This window comes from Mesoplodon mirus (assembly GCF_964341445.2).
Source record: "Mesoplodon mirus genome assembly, chromosome: 5".
NCBI lineage: Eukaryota > Metazoa > Chordata > Mammalia > Artiodactyla > Ziphiidae > Mesoplodon > Mesoplodon mirus.
In genome coordinates, this window is record NC_138980.1 from 113,254,928 (window position 1) to 113,277,417 (window position 22,490).

Genomic DNA, 22,490 nt, shown 5'->3' on the forward strand with positions numbered 1-22,490 from the left:
TGGCCTCTAGCATAATGACTCAAAATTTTGTTCTTAACTACCATGATTGCTTCTGAGGGCCTGGAATTATAAATATATATTATATTTTAATTGTTTGAGGTTATTTTGACACATTTCTTTGATACATGAAGGGTTGTTTTAACTTAAACGAGTTGTCATGCAGCAGCCCCTTTTCAGAGACACCTGGCAGGAGCAGCCAGTTCTGTGGCTTTTAACACATGGCTTTCCACTTTCTACCGGGAAACAACTCTGACCTGCATGTCAACATTTTTGATGTGATAAAAACCAATACTCGTAAAAAAAAGAAAAAGAAAAACAGGACTTGCAGATAACAAATGAAATGTTTCACATATTCATTTCATATATTCATTCATATATACTTTATCCCATCCTTACATGTATATATTTAATCTAAAGGTAATAAATGTAACACAGATTGCAAGTTATAATCAAGAGGTTCATTTTTAATTGTTAATTGTTGTCCAACTTTTTAGAAAACAGAATACAAAGAGACAAAATTTCTTTAATAGTTCAGAAAGCACACCATAAGCTCTAATGGATAGATTAAGAAGCCAATAGTTAAAATTTGGAGATCTTACTATAAGTATTATAATTTTAAACTTTTTCTATAAAACTCAATTACTGCATGCATGCCAGTGAAATTAAAAAAGAGAGAGAAGGGACTTCCCTGGCAGTCCAGTGGTTAAGACTTCACCTTCCAATGCAGGGGGTGCTGGTTCGACCTCTGGTCGGGGAGCTAAGATCCCACATGGCTTGCGGCCAAAAAACCAAGACATAAAACAGAAGCAATATTGTAACAAATTCAATAGAGACTTAAAAAAGTAAATGAATAAAAAATAAAAACAGAGAGAAAAGTTTAAGCATTAACTGCTGTAAACATTTAAATAAATATAACATGTATCTACATATACAACTTGCTAGTAGGTATATATCATTTCTGCCTGATAATTTTCTCTCTCCTCTCTGTGTCTTCCACCTCAGCACAATATGACATGACACTTTCTATATGAAAATAAATGACACCACTTTCTCACTAGGTTCCCCTCAGGGAATAAAACTAATGGACAAACTCTCTGGGGTACCATGGGTGAGGAATTATACATGGTTGGTAGTAGCCTAGAGCTTGACAGGACCCAGGGTTACCTAACACAGTGAGGCCAAAGGAAATGGAGAAGAAAAGTTGAGGCAAGAGGAGTGATTTGAAAAGGCAGACAAAATGATAATGGGGTCCACATGAGGAAGACCAAACATAAGGTCAGAGGCTGGAAGGATGAGGACTGGAAGGCTCGGTGAAAATAGGTTCAAGACTACACAAAGGAGTCACAGCCCTGCCTCTATGAGGGTCCTGGTATGACGTGCCTGATGACATAGGAAACTAGACAGTTACTGACATGTATTTCTCAACTGATACACACCATGGAGTCTATAATGGCACTCTCTACTATACAGCCATGCCAATGGGTGGTGGCATGCCCTCTCAGACATCTGTGGTCGACTTCAATTATTTTCTTGCTACCGTAAATTTCTATCCAAACTGAATTTTTAGAAACTTTAACAATGCATCTGTTGGGAGAAACATTGGGATTTCTAAACTGAGAATGCATATTATACTCATTTTAAGAAAAAATACATTTCAAAGAAAATCTTCAAAGGGTTATAATAAGTTTCCCTCTTAAAATCTCCAGTAACTAATTTTAACAATGGTTTTCTTATCTTTCTCCAGTTGGGCATTTTGTTTAGCTCAAAAAAAAGAAATAATTATAATATCTCTTTTCTAATAATGTCAAGAAGTTTCTGTTATTGCCCAAGTGAAAATATTTCACCGTAGCCTAATTTCCTTCTTCATTATATAGCATAAAGATCAGGAGCCACAAAAATCATTATTTTCCTGATAACTTCAATCTTCCTGTTTCATAAAGGAAAGGAAGTGAAAGAAAACTACCTCTCAACATTCCCAAACCAGTTTGCTTTTGGATTTTGCATATTCAGGCAACTAACTGTTGGCTGTTTTACTGGTTTGAATAACCCATAAGGTACAAGAGAATCTAAGTTCTACATTAGAACCCACATCTGCTTATGCTAGAATGAAAACCCATCTGAGAATCAATGAAGCACATGGAGAGGGTCTAATTAAATCCCTATGCCATTTCCTTTAAAACTGTCAAATTGAAATTGTAATCGTGTATTCATTCACCCCCCAGTGGTGTAGTGGTAATTTTAGAAGTGGGAATATTTAAGCAATAAGAACCAACAGGGTGTGTTTTGCTAGGATATCAATGAGCCTGGACAGTTCCTGTAAGCAGCCAACAGACTGAAAACAAAGACTTTCCTACATAGTGAGTGAATCAGGAGACCCTCTCCAAGTGTACAGCCACACTAATGACGAAGACATAATTCTGTATTAGGAATGAGAACTTATAATAGATGTATTAAGAGAATTATACTATGAAATCACACTAAACTAGTAAATGAAAATAATGCAAAGCATTGGCACATTAAATCCAAGTGATAAAATGTTCAACAAATTAAAAATCAAACATCCAAGATTTCTGGCTTTTGAAGTCACCGTAAAATTCCTAACACTTGTTCTGTCCTCAGTCCTCTTTCTTCTTTGCCTAATTTTGTGGTTGCCTTAAATGACCCCCCAACAAGAATCTAACTGAATAAGTATGAGAGGAATATGTGCTCTGCAACTTGTTATTGGGGTACCTTTTGGCCTCATTTTAGAGGACAGCAATACTTTAAGAGTGAGTCTCTTTAGAGCATGGATTGAAATATCTATATGCTCTTCACATATACTAAAATATATGTTACCCAGGATGGTTTTTGCACTATGTTTAAATAACAAATACGAAAGAAAGGCAACCACATTGTATAGCTAATTCACTGGCTTCACGTAGATTCAGCCTGAGTTAAGAGACCACCGGGGGGCTTCCCTGGTGGCGCAGCGGTTAGGAATCCACCTGCCAATGCGGGAGACACAGGTTCAAGACCTGGTCTGGGAAGATCCTACAGGCCGTGGAGCAACTAAGCCCGTGCGCCACAACTGCTGAGCCTGTACTCTGGAGCCCGCAAGCCACAACTGCTGAGCCCACATGCCGCAACTACTGAAGCCCGCGTGCCTAGAGCCCGTGCCCCACAACAAGAGAAGCCACTGCAATGAGAGGCCCACGCACCGGAATGAAGAGTGGCCCCCCACTCGCCGCAACTAGAGAAAGCCCACCAGGGTATCTCCAGGCCTCATCAGAAGTATCTCCACGTTCTTGCTTCTAGTCTAGAGTGTGGCTTGATCTAGAGGCAGTGACCAAAAAAAAAAAAAGTTCTGCAGATTAATTTGTTAAACTGCTTTCCTCGATATACTTGCTGACCAGAAAATTTGGTAGAGGCCAGTAAAAAAGGCTAGCATGACGGCGTTCAAGCAATCTGCATATTAAAAAGTCCTCCTTTCACTCACCTTCTCTCATTTCATACCTCCCATCCTCCTCCAGGCCCAATCCCAAACATGAACACATCTGTAGGGATGGGTGTCTGGCTGCTCTGCAGGCAGGAAAGATCATCAAGGGGGAGCAAGAATGGAGAAAAGGGAAAATAGGGAGTTCGGTGTTGCTTTTGCCCTCCCCACTCTTTATGCCAGCCCCCCTCCATACAAAATCCTCTTAGAAAGCTTTCCTCAGTCAAGCTGGGCCATCCTCCAAGGTCACTGTATACAAATATAGCAACCTCAGAAGAAAATTAAAGGGGGGTTCCATTGTCCTATTTGTCTAGGGTGTCCTTCAGGAAAGAATGAAGATAAGCAATGTTGACAGTTTTAAAATTTTTTAAGTAAAGTAAAATATACTTCTGTGTAAAGAACTGTTGAAAACTGAGTAGAACTAGAGGTCACATAAAAGAGAGAAATAACTGGATACTGGGAAGGCACTCTTCCCACCTTCCTCGCCACTTTGCTTAAGGCCATTCAACTTCTGGTGTGGGAAAGGGGAGTAAGGAGGGGATGGACACTTAGGAGAAAGGACGTCTATTGCTTTGATCAAATGAATTCACGTTTTCTGATCCGATTCTCCTAGAATATGAAAATCACTTACACCATCAGTGTGGAGAATCATAATGCCAACTCACACATGATGTTCTCTACCCTACACTGGCAACAGGACGATACAGAGAGTAACAGAGATTACAGACAAGTTAAAGGAAGATAAAATTCACAAATAATAAGAATTGAAAACCATCAGAATACCAAGAGAATCCATAAATTGCATCTCTCTGCAGTAAGTCAGATCCTCAACATCTGTCAGTGACAGGGAGAACATACACAAGGTTACGACGAAATTCCAGCACTGAACTCTTGTAAAAAGAAGCATAATCTTATGTCTTGGGACTTTTCAAGCACGGGTCAAGTTTTGAATTCTAGGGTATTGCTCTTTGGGCTCTTACGTTACCTGAGCCAATTTTGTCCACACTTAAAAAGAAGACATCGCTTTCGAAGAGCATATATTCCCACTCTCCAGCATTAGTGATAAATATCTAAAACCTCTGCAGGGGAAAAAAAAAGTATTAAATTACTTGTTCTCAACGTTCATCAGACAGCAAGTTTGAGGACCCAAGTTAATTGAATACTGTCCAGTAGACTCTTTCAGAGGTGTCAAATACATGACCCTAAATTAGAAGAATTATTTTACAGCTTTATTTCCAGAAAAAAAGTGATCAGTTTTACCGAAATAAAAGTATTATCCCTCAAACTTTTATTTCCCTTTTTTTTTTCTGGTAAAGAACCATATAAATGGGTTTCAAAAAGTATCTTTCACTTATAATACCATAGGATATGCTTTTTCATTTTTACTGGATTTTCATTTTTACATATAAAATATCATAAACGTCTACAGTGAAAGGGATGTGTCTCCATTTAAATAAATGTGCCGATTACTAGCATCTTATATTAAAAGGAAATAATTTTACAGCATCAGATGATTCATTCTTTCATATATATATATGCAAAACAAAAATGAACCAGTTATAAGTATTAAGCATTATTAGCAACTTAAAATATAAGTCAATCTGGTACAATGTAAGCAGGTTGATAATGAAAAATAATTAGTTATCTAGTTGGTATCTGGCCAGACAAGAGACATGTAGAAGACATGCAGGTCTAGGCATTTTAGACTAGATAACACCTGACTTACCTTGAGAGAGAAAAAGAGCTAAACCTTGTTAAAATCTCTGCTGTTTTAATTAGAGACGTTGCATCATGAAATACTTACTATTTGCTTTTTTTCCTGCTGCTAGAAAAACACCTGCTTCTCGCCCATTATCTGATCTTTTCAGGGCCCAAAGCGTGGAGAGCAAATGTTCATTACTAAAAGTCTTTCTGAGTAGTATGCCTCAACGAAACTTTATACACAAAACAAAGGCTTGATAGAGGAATATTGATTCCAATAACCCTAGTAATAATTTTGCTTTGGAAGCCAAAAGTTTGTAAGCTTTCCTATTTAATGTGGGTTTTGTCACACCTGTGTAGCCTTGCCACAAGGCATGCTGGGAGCTCAATGATGGGTTCACATGAAAAGTTATGTAAACGGGAACTGTGTTGAGCCAAGCTTACGAAGATTCATTTAGCTTTAAGCCCTTAAGGAACCAAAATGTTGTGCCTAGGAGAGCATCACGATCTCAGATGTATTCGGGACTGGTGTTTATATACAGGAGGGCATGCATGGGAAGCATGCCGTAGCTTATGCTCAACAGGAGAGACAGGAAAAGGAATGGTAAGAGCTATCCAAGAGGTAAGCCTACAGCCAATTGGCCTGGGGTTTGTGGCAGGACCTTATTCCAGCAAACAGAACTGAGTGACACCTGGGAAAGTAAGCACAGTCATGGAAACAGCACAACCAGATCAAGAGATGTGCCTGCAGCTTGGTAGGTAGTGCATGGGACTGACTCTGGACAGTAAGACTAGTGCCAAGTTCCCCCAATGGCAGAGAGCTAGCTCATATTTCTCTTTCAGTCTTAACTAAGACTCTCTGCTCAAACCTGGACAGAAATGAGCCTACAAGTTAAAGGTTTTCGATATCTAAATTTAAATGAGGCTAGAGAAGTTGTGAATCTACGACCACGTGGTCATTTATATTTTTTTCTATCCAACACATGCTAAGTTCTACACACACACAAAAGGACTGACACGTAAGCACACATGCTAACATACTTTTGTAAATATACTATGAATGATTTTCTTATATTTGGACCTTTCAGAGGTCCAGATTTATTGCTGACTGCCAAGCTTTCTTAATTTATGATAACAACTAATAAATTTTACTTAAGATTAGAAAAGCTGCATTAAGTTTATGATCTTTCACATTTGAGCATACTGTTTAAAATGTTCACAAAATGATGGACTTGACTTACAAATGAGCTTCAGGCTTATACTTCATCATAGATTATGAAAATCAGTGGGGAAATGTAGAGTTGTGGAATAACCAGTGGGAATATACACATTTACAATTGTGGGTTTCCTAATTTTAAACTTTTGGTATCTTGATTTATCAAATGCAAACTTGGAACTTCTCCAGTTGAAATATTTCTTAAATTCTAATATAGAAGGATTTACGTATACTCCCCATTGTTTCATTTACTTAGAAAACAGACTGAAGAACAATTATGCTGGATTTCAGATGTCTCAAGGAAATAGTGCATGCATGACATCTGTTTTCCCTGGGGTTTGACACACATTTGCTTTAATGTACTGGTGTGTTCTTCATTACCTTAGAAGCTATATGCTAAAAACAAGAGTGTGTTTCAGTTTTGAAGGAAAAGAAAAAAATCATAAATCCCAAAGCCCTTCTCTGTGAAGAACAATAATTTAGGGGTTACGCATTCAAAAAAGAAAAAATGCAAATGATCATGTTTCTAAATGGCCCAACTTTTTAAAGATTATGTGTAAGTCTTCTATAGACTTCCATATATGTAAGTCTTCCTTGTTATTGAAAAATTATCCAGAGCCAGAAAGAACGTGCCTTTGAAAATCAACAGCTAAAAGAAATAAGATCTTCATCTCTAAAAAGTCCAAGTCATCAATTCAAGATGTTTGAGGTATTAATCCTCTGGAAAATTATTTGGCCTCCAGAAGCAGTGAATTGCTAAACATTTCTGGTGGATATCCTGGAGTTTTGCACAAACTGACACATGAAGTTCCAGGCCGAATACAGAAATCTACCATTCTACACTATACCAGCTGGCTTGTAACATCTACATCTATGAAGAATTCCCCTTAATTAAAAACATATAAAATATCCAAAACACTTCCATGATTCTCATTCACTATCTGTTCAACCAATTTGCAAATTAAGGCATATCCCCCCTCAGGTCACCTGAATTTAAAAGCTTTTGTCCAGTTCCTTCATACTGAAGGAACACAATTCAGTATGATAGCAAGTTGAAGTTCACACATCATATGGGTAGATGAAATAAAATCTCTTTTTTCACTTTATTTGTCCTTTGCCTGAAAGGACCACATCAAATGATCAGATGTTACTCTGCAGCATGAGAACTTGATGGAGCTTTGAAATCAACTGTCTCAAATCATTTCCTAAGCCCAGACAATGATAATAAACATCTCTTGAAGGGTCTAAACCAGACCCATTAGTGAACATGAGCTGCTTCACATCAGCTGACAGGAAAACTGTCTCCTGAAATTAAAGAGCAATTGATAATCAACATTTGCTTTCTCCTAGTACCATCTTTAGAATCTTGGATTCAGACTTTTGACTCATGTATCCTGGTGCACTTAAATAAAACTAAAAGGACTTTAAAATCCCCCACTCAGTGAACTGAAGTATATAAGTGAATTGATACAGTAAATTGCGTCCATACACTTAATTAAATGCAATTCAAAACTTAAGTTGGAGAATTAGAATTAATTTTACATTTCTTGCAATGTCTTTTCCTATTAAAAATGGAGACACCAAGAGAGTCAGAGTGATTTAGGGATAGAGGTTAGAAGGCCCTATTAAAAAGACTAATAAAAAGTGACTTAAATGTCACCATCTCTCTGCCAAAGTATGTTAGCGATATTGTCAGTTTGACATGAGAACTCTATCCTTGTTTGTTGGTGTTGAATTCTAAACACAAATTCTACAGTTTTCAGAAAGAGAGGATATGTGTGTACTTAACAGATGAAACACTGACAGCCTTGGAAACCAAAATCCTCTGTTTATCCAAAGGTTAGGAACAGTGCACTCAGCCACCATACAAATGTAGAGTACCTACATGAGCTTGCCAACAGGAATCTTTAGGGAAGAATAGTAACCCACCTTAGCTAGGCATTCAGCAGGGACAGCTGGCCAAGTCTAGATGACTGAGGCAAGTTACTATTAGCAAATATGTCTGTTGAAGATGAGATTTAGTAGTTTTTATGGTCTATGTCTCTTTTGGTTTGAATATTTTCAAAGCCTAGGAGACTACAAAAATATTAAAGTGAGAGTTCTTTATTGATTTAATGAATAAAACAATAAATTGATTAATAGATTGGTGGAGACTGAATGTATAGATGGATGAATTGATGAACTTTCAAAGACTGTAATTTATAATATAGCTTTTATTTAAATAAAAGACCAAAATGTTTTACTCCTTATTATAGTATATGGTCTTAAACTGTACCCAGTATATGGAAGACGGCTGAGGGAGAAACTGGGGAAACTTTTCCTTAAGAGGCTATAATGACATGGGACTTCCCCGGTGGTGCAGTGGTTAAGAATCTGCCTGCCAGTGCAGGGGACATGGGTTCGAGCCCTGGCCCGGGAAGATCCCACGTGCCGCGGAGCAACTAAGCCCATGAGCCACAACTACTGAGCCCGTGTGCCACAACAACTGAAGCCCGCACGTCTACAGCCTGTGCTCCGCAACAAGAGAAGCCACTGCAATAAGAAACCTGCGCCCTGCAACAAAGAGTAGCCCCCGCTGGCCGCAACCAGAGGAAGCCCACACGCAGCAACGAAGACCCAACGTGGCCAAAAATAAATAAATAAATTTATTTTTTTTAAAAAAGAGGCTATAATGACACAACAATTCATTTTCTGTATATCATAGACATTATCATGGAAGGTAAACTGAAGAAATTCCAAGAAAGAAAAGATGTCATGATTCTAGGTATTAATTCCTCAGTCAAGAGTTTACCCTCACAAAACTCTGTTTATATTTTTTACAAAACTAGATTTCAAATCTCTTGGCTGGATATATGCTGTGCATCAGAACAAGTAACTAGTTCATGATAAGCTAGATTCTCCATACACCAGAATCATCTCCACTTGTAAATTAAGTACCAGTGGAAGTCAAATCAGCAGAGTATAATTTATTAAGCTACTGCTGTGTTAATGCAACTTCTGAAGGTAGCTCATTTACTATCCAGAATTTGATTAGCCCCTAGAAGAACCTGGTTCATTTTATTCAAATAAGTCTATTTCAAATCATAAATTCCACAAACTGACCCTCAGAGAAGAAAATATCTTTGAATTAAGTACATTAGAAATCTGTAAAGTTCTAACTCATTCATTTGCCATCCATATTTATGCCTTGCTAGTTGCACAGGGAGTTATAAAACATATAATCCTGCTGTTTTTCAAAGATAAGTAAGGTAATATCATGGGGAGGCATATTTTGCTCAGGGATCCTTACACCATTATGATACTACCCAATATTTCATGGCAATTGTAATACTTTGTAGACCAGTGGAAAATATATCTAAAAATAACTGTGCCATTTCTGAGCAAAAGCAGAAGTAATTGATGTTTCCTAGAAAAATGATCCCACCTGGCTTTGTAGAAGAGCAGCATGAGCGTTTCAATGACAGGTAGATCCAGAACAGAGCTTTGTCCTCAATATCATTCCAATCCTCTGAAACCCCAAAGCAAGGTTCATAGAGATTCTTTAGAATGCTCCACTTGAAAGCCAGATTACACTATTTAAGTGGCCTATGGAGTTCTGTATTAAAGGCTCCCTGCTGCTCAGGCATTTTTCCCATTATAATATATTGCTGTAGATTTAACACTGTAGATGTTCTATCATTTAACTAATATGGCTCAAAAGGTTGTCATCGGGGACACTTCTAAAGTATATCACTGCAAATAAACCTTGCTACGGAAGGAATTGCTTATTTAGCAAAGACATTTCATGGCACATTTGCATAAAAATACCACTGCTGTCTTTCAAGTTCATCTGTAACATTGCTGCTGAGGAGAAGAGCATTAGATGTGTTACAAATACAAGCAACTTTGGCGGCAAGCTAATTTGTAAATGCATATTTGCAAACTTTAAGTGCACTGCTATGCCCTAACTTATACCCAGCATAAACCCATACATGTTTGTATAATCAGAAAAGAAAAAATACTTATTACTCAGCTTTCCCGTTTAACTTACAGGAAATTAGTAATCAACCACTGGATGTTAGTCCCCCGTTACATGTGGCCTGCAAAGCAGGCGAATGAAGCAATTCAAAGCAAGGCAAGGCAGCTTCCAGAGGAGAAGGAAATATTGGCCGCCTGGTTAAATTGTTTGAAGAGATTTTTTTTTACCCCTCTTCTGAAACCAACCAACAGTGAATGCTAAAGCAGACATGAGAATAAAGCTATTTACCAAGCATTTTCAAAGCCTCTTGATTTCAGTTGACTGTCTGTGCTTGCCGGATACCGCAGAACATGTTAATAGCTTAGGTTTTAGAATCAGAGAAGGCTGGGTTCAATATTTGTCTTAACGTATGAGCTATGTGATCTTAGACAAGTTGTTTGACCTAAGACTCAATTTCCTCATATATTTTTAAATGTGCATAATATACTGATCTTTGTGGTTAAAAGAAGTTAACGGCCTTTTGAGTTAAACAAGGCAGACACCTTTACTTACGTTGTTTAGATAGGGAAAGTAAAGCTCAATGAATTGAAGGGATTTGTGCAATGTTACATAGATAGATAACAGCAGAACTGGATACAAATTCCAGGATTTATGGCTCCTGACATAAAGATATTTCTGTTCCAATATGCAGGATTCTCAATTTGCCTAATTTTCACTGGGTGTTTTGACCTCACTAATGTACACATGAGTTATTTTCATTTTTAATCCAAACAAATCTTTATTAGATTCGGGCATATTAAAAAGTAAAATAGGGCTTCCCTGGTGGCGCAGTGGTTGGGAGTCCGCCTGCCGATGCAGGGGACGCGGGTTCGTGCCCCGGTCCGGGAGGATCCCACATGCCGTGGAGCGGCTGGGCCCGTGAGCCATGGCTGCTGAGCCTGCGCGTCCAGAGCCTGTGCTCCGCAACGGGAGAGGCCACGACAGTGAGAGGCCCGCGTACCGCAAAAAAAAAAAAAAAAAAAAAAAAAAAAAAAAGTAAAATAAAAATCAAAACAACAAACAGGTCAAAAACCTCATACCTGCTATTTTGAAAGTCTGTCCTCAGTTCTCCTAAACCATTCCTACTAGTCACAGATTCTTCCTTTATTTCACTTCTGAACTAAAAAAATATAAAACTTCAGATTCTCTTGGAGACTCCAATAGTGTCCTGTGATACAAGGAAATACAGGACGAAGGAGGCCATTTGTAGGTATGTTATCCATGGATTGAATATTGCCTCGGCACTGCCTTGGTTGCCACAAGCTTACTATAATTTTTCCCCTATTAACATGATTATCTCAAAAACAGATTACAATAATGGTCATAACCAAACATATGCCTACAAATTAATTTATTCACACATTCAATCAAAAAGGTTTTTAAGTTAGAATTTATCCATGTCATTTGTACAATATACCATACTATGTAATTTATGTATTTATTTCCTTTATTATGCCCCCACTCAAGAGAAACAGAATGCAGAATTTGTAACGATTATTATAATACTACATCCCCAAAACCTGGAAAAAGTGCCTAAGGCATAAACATCTATTAAATATTTGTTAGATAAATAAATGAATAAATGAATGAATGAGTAAATGAATGCATCCTTCAATATAATACATCCCCCTATCTTTTTGTACTCTTGTACTCTGACTTCCACCCATACCCTAAATGGGGGTGTAAATTCCATCTAATGCCAACCCAACCATTTTTGCATTGTATCATCTTTTCTCATCTACTTAATGTGAGGTTCTCACCTGTTTAAGGTACAAATTTCCCTTCTTTCCCCTACATCATCCATTTACACTAAATCCTTCCCATCCACATACAATTATGCATTAATATCTATCAACTTGAAAGAAATACCTTGACCCCATAGCTCCCTCCAGCTCTATTCTCATTTGTCTGCTTCCTTTAACATGAATCTTCTTGAAAAAGTAGTCTCCACTTCCTCCCTTTCCAATATTTCTTGACATACACCTCTAAAGCTGTAATTGCTTTTGTCACTATTACCAATGATCTCCATGTTTTCAAAGTCAGTGGTCAACATGGTTTTGAAACATTTTCTTTGTACGACTCTTGGGATACCATTTATCTGTTATTCTCTTCCTTTCTCACTGGTACCTACTTAGATTTTGAAACTTGAATCATTGGAAGGTTCTAGGGTGTTCTTCAAGGCTCTTTGCATCTATTCTCTATTAACACTCACCATCTAGGTAATCTCATCCAATGCCATGGCTTTAAATACCATCTATGTACAATTACTCAAATTTTAATCACTATCACTAATCTCCCCCCTGAACTCCAGAGTCATACACACAATACCTATTTAATATGTTCACCCTGATATCTGAAAGGCATCTCAAATTTAACCTGCCCAAATGCAAACTCTTGATTCCTCTTCTACCCTCAAAACCTATGACTTCCTACAGCCTTCTTCATTTCAATAAATGGCATGTTCATGATTTCGGTTGTTTATGCTACAAAATTTATTGTCATAATAAGTTCCCTTCCTTGCATATCCCACATTTAATCCATCAATAAATCCCATAAGCTCTACCTTCAATACTTATTCCTAACCAACTACTTCTTAATACTTCTAACACGCTAGTTGAAGTCGTTGTCATCTGTCACCTATTCTATTGCCAAGGCCTCCTAAATGTGTCTGTTTCTAACCATGCCACTCTTGCAGTCTATTCTCCATATAGTATCCAATAATCTTTATAAAATATAAATTGAATCATGTTAAAACTTTGTTGACAACCATCCATTGGCTTCCCATATCACTCAGAATGAGACCAAAGGCTCTAAATGAGGGACCAGGGAAGCCCTGAGTTTTCTGGTAGGGCTAAGGTCAGTGGGGGAGCACGTGTTTGGGGGTGTCTCCATGTGTGAGAGAGGTCACCCTCAAACCGCACTGCCAGCCGGTCCTCCTTGCCGCTGAGGACTGTGTCCAGCCCCTCTGATGGCTACAATCCCAGAGCGTTAAGGACTCGGGAAAGAAAGCACAATCGAAGGAGAAAATGGACCCAGCCACCGCAGCAGCAGCAGCCTTGGCACATGTCCTGGCCCTGGGCAATTTAGATCACAGCCAGGCTGCCCTGGGGGTGGGGGTGGGGGGGTGGGGGTGGGGGTGGTATCTGATTTCTCTCTTTTAATGATTGCATAGCTCTGCCCCATGGGGGGCCTATTTTACACTAAAAAAAGACTCTAAATACAAGACTCTAAATCATCTCCTCTGACCCACCCTCCAGATCCTCTGACTTCATCCCCTATCATTCTTTTATTGATTCTGACCAATAATACTAGACTTCTAGCTATTTCTCAGATATTCCAAGCACCCTCCCCTCACTGCATTTATTTTCCTCTGCCTAGGAGAAGTTCCCTCAAAATATTTCCACGGCTGCTCCATCACTTCCTCAAGTTCTATGCTCAAATGGGACTCTGGCTGAGAAGCCCAATTTGGCCAATCTATACAAAATAATGTCCTACCGCCATCACTCTATATTCCCTTATCCTTCCTTCATAGGATTCATCACTAACTAATGTACATTATTTATTTGTTGTCTTTTTTTTTCTACTTTAGAATATAAGCTCCAAGAGAACAGAAACATTATCTTTTGTGTGAATTGCCATATTCCAGTCTTGGGACAGTTCCTGGTATGTGGTTGACACTTAATAGATCTCTATAGAATCAGCTGAATGACCCCTCTTAATTATGAAAATATAGGGTAAGAAGAAACTGTTGTCCCACGTAAAGTTATACTATGACCTTGATCAGACTTAATGAGTCTGCTTCTCACTGACATTCTTTGTCATTCAGAGCCCTAGGGATGGGTTCAATCAATTTGAATAGGGAGACCACAGGCCTTCAGGGAAGAAAGCTACAAAGACTCTACCACCTATTCCCCAAATTTGAGGTTAGAAACACTGTTTAAATAGACTAAGCTGATTCTGCCCATGGTCTCCTTGTCCAAAAGAACACCAAGTGCCCAAGCAGGAACTCACTAAGAGGGCAAGGGGAGTCTGAACTGGAGATTCAGACTCGACATAGAGCCTATGTGCTTAGGAAGCATCTGGAGTCAGACGCACTGAATTGTGTTGTGCTTGGTGAATCAGTGACTGAGAAATTATTATAAAATGGCATTCTAACATTAGCGCTTCAGTCAGGGCACCAGTGATCAGTGCTGGTGCTAGCAAAGAGAGGCGTATGGATCAGCTTCTGTTGGTCTGTGCAAAACCAGCCTTCAGCAGAGGAAAATCAGGATTACAGTTCACTCTCTGCTCTATATTTGGAAAAAGAAAAACCTCCTTTAGGACTCAGTAAATATCAGAGTTCTTAGACACTTCAAGAGACTGTGGATAGGATGGGGAGTGATGGAGATGTTGGCCCAACACAAGAGAGTTCCTGCTAATAATGGCAGATCAAGGCTTCAAAAATTTTTTTGAAAATAAAAAGAAGTATGACTATATTTGCAGATAGGGTTGGTGGAGCAAATCGGATCAATGACTTGAACATGTCACAAAATGTATTCCATGGACTATAAATGGAAGCTACCTAAAAAGAATTTCCATGGCCAAATAAAGTAGGAAAACACAGGCTTAAAAACATTTAAACAACTTCCTTGACTGGAGGACTTCTCAAAGAGGAAACAGGATAGAGTGCAGCATTTCCCAAATGTATAGGATTAGGAAAACTGTCTTTGGGAGTTTTCATTAGGGAGATTTCATTAGATTAAAATTCTGGGAATACACTGGGGGAATGCTGCCAAGTTTAACTGTGTAGAAAGTTTCTAAACTTTCTGCAAGAAAGTTTTATTAATGACTTGAGTGAACACTAGTGTTTTGGGCCAGTTAGATATGGCACCGGAATTTGTACAAAATACTGTATTCAATGAAAAATAGTTCATTTTAATTCTATAGGTGTGGAAAAAGTATTTTTAAACTCCCAAAGATGGGAAATTTGGAAGGGAATGGGCTTCTATGTGTGGCAGGCATAAATTATTCAATTTATAAAGTCCCTCACTTCATTTTCATAGGAACTCTACAGGTATTGTTATCTCTCCTTTTTATATGAAGAAAACAAAATTTAGGGTGTTTAATTGACATACTAAAAAGAAACATTAATGGTAGGAGAGTCTGAACCAGGTCATTCCATTGCCAAAAAAATTAGTGCCCAGGACTAATCAACTGATTCCTTCCTCCCTTCCTCCCTCCCTTCTTCCCTTCCATCCTTCTGTCCCTTCTTTCTCTTCATGATGCCTCTCTAATGCTCTCTAAAATTCAGAATCAATAAAAGAAATCAACAGTCTCACCACTAAGGTTATGGGAGAAATACTCTGTCTTGGAAATCTGCAACTATTGTGCTGGTTACATGAAAAACGGGTCCCATTTCGTATTATAGTGATCCATGATTTTATATGGACCACCCTGCACTTCCTATATTCTCTCCAGCCTCTTTGTATTTCACAGGAGCAAAAACTTTTTTCTCTTAAAACAAAAGCTTCATTTAAAAGAAAAATTAACCATTATTTAAGGGGCAGTTTAAATGCCATTTCAAATCGTACCCTATTTCTTTATAACCAAGGGACTCTACACAGAATATAGACTATTTGTAAAATGGTCACTTTTTTCCAGTCCACATTTCAGTCAGTTGTGTGGTAAGCAGGAAAGCAAAGGCTTCGTGCAGATGTGCTCAGTTACCACCTGAGACTGGTATTTTGCATTCTTGTTTTAATTCTGCTTTATAACCACACCAAGAGTTACTCAAATTTGGAAGGTATGATGGATCAAAAACTTATATAAATTCAAACAAATTGCTGGAAAGAACTTAATCTCCTTATATGCCTTTACCTTCTCTCCATTGCCTTTAAATTTGATTATGATTTTGCTGTTTCATAACCAAATAATCCTCTGCCTTAAATACAGGTTCTCTGCCCCAAGCTGAGCTCTGAAATACTACTGCTGTGATAAATCCTGGCTGTAAGAGTTTGACTTAATAAAACTTACCATCTATCAAATTGAGAAACTTAAATGTTATGAGGATAAATGGTGGTATACTAACTTTGTGGATTCATTCTATAGTAAATTTTAACTTTCTCTTCCTCTTATAGCATCAATCCAGGTCAAGACTGAGATTTTAAATCTATATATATATAAAAATCCATAAACACAGATAAATAAATAAATAAATAAATAAATAAATATTCATCGGTGATGAGGAAAATGCAATTTAAACAATAATGACATACCATTTTTATGTGAGGTTATGGAATTATTAACTAATGCCACTGTGGTAATCATTTTGCTATATATGTGTATCAAATCAACACTTTACACACCTTAAACTTACACAATGCTATATGTGAATTATACCTTAATAAAGCTGGGGAAAAAATGAGATACCATGATTCTGTTTTTGGTGAGCACCCTGTTCTGGCTTATAAACTGCCACCATCTTGCTGTGTGCTCACAAGACCTCTTCTTTGTTCTCTAGGAGACAGCAAGAGCTCCTGTGTCTCTCCTTCTTCTTATAAGGACACTAATCCCATCATGAAAGCCCCACCCTCATGACTTAATCTAAACCTAATTACCTCCAAAGGCCCCACTTCCTAATACATCACATTGGCTGTTACGGTTTCAACATATAATTTGGGGGGGTGGGGTTACAAACACTCAGGCCATAACACTGATGAAGGACCACTTTTGAATATTTGTCAGTGGAGACACAAACATGCTTAATCCCTGCAGCGCTGCCAAAATAGATTTAATTATATTGAGTAATTGTCAAAAAAATAATACTGAGAGAAAAAGGAAGGTAAAAAATTATAAATGCAGCGATGCAACTAATATTAAACATTTTTAAACAAAGAAGTTATAAATTATTTATGATACATATATGTATATAAGATAAAAATGAACTAGAAAGATACACACCAAATTCATGATAGAGATTCCCTGTGGGGACCAGAAGAGTAGAACAAGACTGACACTGGTGGTTAATGGTAAATAAATATGAACAATTTTAACAATTTTAATTATGAAAATGTGTGTTCTATTATTCTATGTATTTTTCTGAAATATTTACATTTTTAAAGTATTTTTTAAAACAATTAAATTATTAGAATCTAGGTACTTTGTGTTTTGTAATAAATTACTAACTACACCAGCGTTCAGAAGGTTGGAGGAGGTCTTGTTATCTTTAGCATGGTTATGATAAATGGGGTTTATATTTGCAGGATAACCAGAATTGTTTAACAGAACTGGTAATTATATATTGGATGTTCCAATGAAATATTTACCCAGTTTGGATGTTGAAAAGACATTTTCAAATATAAAAAAAACTGTGGAAATTTATACTATAATATGCTAAGGCCACTCTGGTTGGCATTAGTAATGTGTTACATGATTGCATTGATTGAATATGAGTAAAAAGTAGTGTAATCACACCCAATACGGAGCAACCTAAGGGAAGATTATAGTGTGATTGGAAGATGGAAAATGTTTTTATTCAAAGACAATGTAGGCATGCATTCTAAACTAAACCACCAGTGGATTTAGCCATTTGCATTCCAAAACAAGTTTGAGATCAAGGATATTTTGCAGAAAAATGTGCAGAATAGAGGAGAAAATAGAGAAACATGCATTTATGTGAGTGAATAATACACCTTTCTAAAAACTCCAGCTAAGCTAGTGGTAAATATTTTGAACCTATGCTTCTCTAAGCAGCACACTCAGAGGATCTACTGTCAAAATTTTAGAACTAGATAACAGTGGCCACTGGCATTTTATTGAGACATGTTATATGGTAATTCATTTTTTACTTGAGGCTTGTATGTGCCAAGAATATGTCCCTGCCAAAACTGACTGCATTAGCTCAGGCCCCATCATTTGTTACCTGCTTATCTATCAATTTACCCCCCTCCTCCAGTTAGTATCCTCTTTCAGCTCATTGTTCATTCCAACATGATATCTCTGATAAAAAATTCTGGTCACATTGGGACTTCCCTGGTGGTTCAGTGGTTAAGAATCCGCCTTCCAATGCAGGGGACGTGTGTTTGATCCCTGGCCGGGGAACTAAGATCCCACATGCCACAGGGCAACTAAGTACGCATGCCACAACTAGACAGCCCGGGTGCTGCAACTACTGAGCCCGTGCATTCTGGAGCCCACATGCCACAACTAGAGAACCCACGCACCACAACGAAGAGCCCATGCACCACAACTACAGAGAAGTCCACGTGCCACAAGTAAGAGTCCACACATTGCAACAAAGATCCCACATGCCGCAACTAAGACCCTATGTGGCCTAATTAATTTAAAAAAAAATTCTGGTCACATCAGTCCCTGCAGTGAGCTCACCCTATGGACTTGGAGACATTTCCTTTAAGAATAGATGAGTAAGAAAAGCAAGATGCAGAAAAATATGCAAAGTATTCTTTCGTAAAGAAAACAATGGGCAAAAAAAGCTGTGTGTATGGGTACTGAATATATATATATATACATATTCACACATACTTGAATATGATTATATAACCAAGGAGAAGACAAATAAAGGATACAAAAGAAGTGTTAGTATGAGTTGGGGAGGGAAAAAGGTGAATAAGGAAGGGGGAGAAGATGGAGAAGAGACAGAAGAGTGCGAGGGAAGATCCATATTCACCTCTTCTGTGAGGCCCTTCATGCCCACCCCTCTTTTCTAAACTAATCACATCCTCATTCATGTTAATTCTATTTCTTAGCCATACTTCTAAAATGGCACACATGTTATTGGTTGAAAAATATTTACTCAGACACTTATCTTTACCTCTAGACCACTAAGCGCCTGGTGTGCTGGCTGAAAATTGTAGACAATGAACAAATGAAGTAACTGAACCAAGCTGAATTTGGCTCAGTTGGATGATCATAATGATATTTATTGACCACATTAGGAGCCATTTCTCAGGACTCAAATGGAAAGTTGCTAAAAAGCTCTTTTAATCGACTCTTTTTAAAAAGATTTATTTATTTCATTTATTTAGTTTAATTCTTTTTTTGGCCACGCTGTGCTGGCATGCAGAATCTTAATTCCCCAACCAGGGATCGAACCTGTGCCCCCTGCAGTGGAAGCCTGGAGTCTTAATCACTGGACCACCAGGGAAGTCCCAATTGATTCTTAGAATAACTCTAAAAAATGAGGGAGATTGGAGGAAAGTTGGCTGGCTTACTCTGTGAATCAGGTTCAGGATACACAGGATGGACACTGAAGAGTCCTGAGAGAGGCTCAGGAGGTCTGGGTCCTATAAGGACTTGGGGATTGGAAGAAACAATTAGCTACCACTCCTGAGAAGTCAAACAAAAAATCCCTGCAGCCTGGTATGTTGTTCATCTGACTCTGCTCATACTTTAGATGCCATTTGTTTTTTCATATGGCTTCCATGCTCCTCTAGCTTTCCCTAAGGACTACTTATATTCAGAGAACCTATAATAAAAAGATTAGATAAACAATAACAATGGCTGCTTTTCACTTATTGGAAATTCACACAATTTATATAAATGTATAAACGTCAGGAAGAATTAGTAACCAAACACACACCCCACACACAATTCCTTAGTATCTTTCATTTCTTCCTTGATCGCAACTTTAAAAAACAAAAACTAAAGACTTGGATTTTTCCTCCTAATTTGTATAATTCCTGAATATAACTGAATGGGAAATATTTAAATTAATTTTTCCATAGCACCACGATCATATCTTTAACATCTGTGATTGTGATTAATGGTTTCCCATCTCCACCACTACCACTATCATGAGTAGTAGAACACTTTTAGGGTCTACTTATCCCAGAGACCAACTTAAGTTAGTTTACATACATGCACCTTAGTTTTTACAGCTCACATACACAGACAAAAAATCTAGTCCATCTGGATATAGATCATGACCCTGACTCTACATATCCCAAGAGGCAAATTAGTAAGCAACCTATTCCAAGCTAACTGAGAGCCTGAAGCCTAACTATAGTTTCTGATCATTCACTCATTCAACAAATACTTAGTGAGCTTCTACTGAGGGTCAAGCACTAAACTACACTTTATAAATACTAACATACATAGAACATGCATTACCTTCAGGGAGCTCCACAGTGAATCCATAGATAATGACAAATATCTGAGGAAAGAGCTATGTTAGAAGATACTTAAGGAACCCAGAGGGGGCTCCAGGGAAAACATCTAGGAGGTATCCTAGAAGATATTGTGTTTAAGTAAGTTTTGAAGGATGAGCAAGAGTTATGCCAGATAATGGGGAAGGGAATTCTAAGCAGCAGCAACCACAGATACGAAAGCATGAAAGCATAAGCCTGGTGTTTAATAAGAAGTTTCAGGGTTGAGAGACCTTCAAGATGGTGGAGCAGTAAGACGTGGAGATCACCTTCCTCCCCACAAATACATCAGAAATACATCTACACGTAGAACAACTCCTACAGAACACCTACTGAACGCTGGCAGAAGACCTCAGACCTCCCAAAAGACAAGAAACTCTCCACGTACCTGGGTAGGGCAAAAGAAAAAACAGACAAAAGAATAGGGACGGGACCTGCACCAGTGGGAGGGAGCTGTGAAGGAGGAAAGGTTTCCACACAATAGGAAGCCCCTTCGCGGGCGGAGACTGCGGGTGGTGGAGGGGGGAAGCTTCGGAGCCACGGAGGAGAGCGCAGCAACAGGGGTGCGGAGGGCAAAGCGGAGAGATTCCCACACAGAGGACTGGTGCCGACCAGCACTCACCAGCCCGAGAGGCTTGTCTGCTCACCTGCTGGGACGGGCGGGGGCTGGGAGCTGAGGCTCGGGCTTCAGAGGTCGGATCCCAGGGAGAGGACTGGGGTTGGCTCCATGAACACAGCCTGAAGGGGGCTAGTGTGCCACACCTAGCTGGGAGGGAGTCTGGGAAAAAGTCTGGACCTGCCTAAGAGGCAAGAGACCATTGTTTCAGGGTGCACAAGGAGAGGGGTTTCAGAGCACGGCCTAAACAAGCTCCAGAGACAGGCGTGAGCCACAGCTATCGTCACGGACACCAGAGACCTGCAAGAAACACTAAGGCTGCTGCTGAAGCCACCAAGCAGCCTGTGTGCAAGCACAGGTCACTCTCCACACCTCCCCTCCTGGGAGCCTGTGCAGCCCGCGACTGCCAGGGTCCCGTGATCCAGGGACAACTTCCCCGGGAGTACACACGGCGCGCCTCAGGCTGGTGTAACGTCTCGCCGGCCTCTGCCGCCGCAGCCTCGCCCCGCAGCCATAGCCCTCCCTCCCCCCGGCCTGAGTGAGCCAGAGCCCCCGAATTAGCGGCTCCTTTAACCCCGTCCTGTCTGAGCGAAGAACAGACGCCCTCAGGCGACCTACACGCAGAGGCGGGGCCAAATCCAAAGCTGAACCCCGGGAGCTGTGCAAACAAAGAAGAGAAAGGGAAATTTCTCCCAGCAGCCTCAGGAGCAGTGGATTAAGTCTCCACAATCAACTTGACGTACCCTGCATCTGTGGAATACCTGCATAGACAACAAGTCATCCCAAAACTGAGATGGTAGACTTTGGGAGCAACTGTAGACTTGGGGTTTGCTTTCTGCATCTAATTTGTTTCTGGTTTTATGTTTATCTTAGTTTAGTATTTAGAGTTTATTATCATTAGTAGATTTGTTCATTGATTTGGTTGCTCTCTTCCTTTTTATATATATATATATTTTTTTTTTTTTTCCTTTTTCTCTTTTTGTGAGTCTGTATATGTATGCTTCTTTGTGTGATGTTGTCTGTATAGCTTGGCTTTTACCATCTGTCCTAGGGTTCTGTCTGTCCGTTTTGGTTTTTTTTTTTTACTTTTTAATTTTTAATAATTAAAAACGATTTTATTTTAATAATTTTATTTTGCTTTTTTCTTTCTTTTTTTCTCCCTTTTCTTCTGAGCCATGTGTCTGACAGGGTCTTGGTGCTCCGGCTGGGTGTCAGACCTGCGCCTCTTAGGTGGGAGAGCCGAGTTCAGGACATTGGTCCACTAGAGACCTCCCGGCTCCACATAATATCAAACAGCGAAAACCCTCCCAGAGATCTCCATCTCAATGCTAAGACCCAGCTCCACT